The sequence below is a fragment of the Bubalus kerabau genome, chromosome 11 (genome assembly GCF_029407905.1).
Source record: "Bubalus kerabau isolate K-KA32 ecotype Philippines breed swamp buffalo chromosome 11, PCC_UOA_SB_1v2, whole genome shotgun sequence".
Classification (NCBI taxonomy): Eukaryota; Metazoa; Chordata; class Mammalia; order Artiodactyla; family Bovidae; genus Bubalus; species Bubalus kerabau.
Genome location: NC_073634.1, coordinates 106448475 through 106450772, shown reverse-complemented (window position 1 = coordinate 106450772; position 2298 = coordinate 106448475).

Below are 2298 nucleotides of genomic sequence, written 5' to 3'. Positions count from 1 at the left end.
GGGCCCTGGGAACCACCCGCCTGCCCGCCCACCCCATTCCTCCTGCCACCATCCCCCACCCAGGGGAAGCTGCCGCAAGGCATCTGCAGGGTCCATCTGTGGACAGAGTGAGGCTGATCCCGGCTATCTCGTCCCCCTGCCCTCCTGCAGGGACTCCCAGAGAGGAGAGCGTGTGCCCCAGGCCCAGCCACAGGTGCGTGGGGATCAGGGCTCCGACTCAGCCCTCTGGCTCCTGCGGCCCCCAGCCAGCCTGCACCCTGAAGCTGGCACAGGTCTCCACCCAGCATCTTTTCCCACATTACTTCCCACTGCTGTAGCCCCCTGGTAACCATGGGGCAGGGGGTGGGGGGGACTGTGCTGTGACCTTGTGTCTGGGGCCCTCCTACACGAGCCCTGTGGGCCAACCCTCAGCCTGGTGCCTGGCCCCTGGGAGGCATCGTGTTGAGTAACCAGAGGCTGACAGGGGACTCAGCCCGGCTTGCAGGTGGAAGAATCACCAGGAAGTTTTAGCAAATATGGGTGCCCCGGAAACCGACCACACTGGGAAAGTGCCCCCCGCAGGGGGCGGTGGCTGGCGGGACTCTGATCTGGGGAGGGGCGGGCGATGGGCTCACTCAGGCTCCCGTGGGGGCTGTACCTCCACAAAGCGGATCTGACGGTGGGGCTGGCACAGGCGTCCTGCTGCCCTGTGCCCACCCCCCGCATGGGACGTCCACCAGCTCCCGTGAGGGCCAGGCAACCCCACCAGCCTCCTGGACCTGGACACCCACGGGCTGCACTCCTGGGCCCCAAAGAGCCCGGGAAGTAGGCAGATGTGGGCTCGTCGAGGCACCAATTTTTGGGGGGTAGAATCGAGATGCACCCAGCTCCCAGCTTCCCAGTGAGGAGCCTGCGTTCCGAGCGCCCCCCTCACCTTCACAGCTGGCATCTGAAAGTAACTGTGATCAGTGACCTCGGCCAAGTCGAGAATTAGTCTTTTTAAGAGTCTTCTTGGCTCCACCCATCAGGTGAGGACCATTGGAGGTGGGAGGAGGGACAGAGGAGCGCGGGCATCCACAGGGTGATGGACAGCCTAGAATTCGCCTCGGAAACCTTCAGTGGTTTGAAAAACATGCCCAGGTACGTGGCCAGCCTCGCCCGGCTGCAGACTGGCCCCGTCCCCTCATCTAGAGGCAATGGAAATGGGCCATAGTGCGCAAGGTGCCCGCACCCCCAGCCCATCCCCAGGGTGAGGAGGCGCTGGGCACACACCCACCAAGCTGGGGCCATGGAGTGTCAGCCCATGGGGCTTAGTCCCTGGAGCGGCTCCTGGTGGGGAGCACTGCTCCTTCCTGGGGAAACGGAGGGGGTTGCTAGAATCCCCCATCCTGCCCCGTGGCAGGGTCAGGCCCCCACTGCTGCCAGGACCCCTGCATGGGGGGGGGGTCTCTGGAATGTCAAGTACGAGGTGGGTTCACTCACTCAATCAAAGAAGCCTGGTCCAGGCCTCGCCGGAATGTGGCGCCGGGATTCCGTGGGCCCTTGACCTTGGCGGGTGAACCACTCGGAAGTTTTATCACCAGTCGCCTCTTTCCAGAGACAGCTCCATGCCTTCGGCTCAGGGGCACAGCCTGGCTTCCAATGGGTGGGATTAAATGGGTGGGATTGCCACCCCCACCCTCAGGTTTCACATCTGTGGACACAGCCTTTCCTGGGGGCCCACTGACTGGGAGCAGGGTTTGCCCGTGTGCCCTCTGCACAGCCAGCCAGCGAGGCAAGAGACCTGGCCTTCACAGGGTCCCAGTGCCGCTGCCCAGCATCCCGGCCCCTGGCTCTCCCTTCCTCCAGGACTGTCCTCCCCACGGCTCTGACACACGCCTCCCCACTAGAAGAAAGGCTCGGGACGGTGGCGTCAGAGAGACCCTGCGACCTCAAGGAGGGAGGAGGCTGTCGGGCCACCTGTGACCCCATCACCTACCTCTTGGTACCTCTTCTGGGGGCCTGGACTCCAGGGCCTCTCCCTGAAGCCCCTCCCACAGGCATCAGCCCCGGGACCCTGAGAGGCTGGTGGTTGCCCCCCGGGTTGAGCATCTGCAGCAGCACCCCTGGACTCTTCCCCACAGCCCTTCATGACTCTGGCCTGAATTCTACATCCACAGATCTGAGGTGACGCCCAGTGAGGGGATGTCATGGTGTTAGTAGGACGTGCTGGGCAAGGGGCTTCCTTGGGGAGCGTGGGCCACCTTGCCCCCTCAGAGACCCCAACGCAGGTGGTGGACCCGGGATCTGCGGTCCCACGAGCTCCAGGAGGGGGCAGCC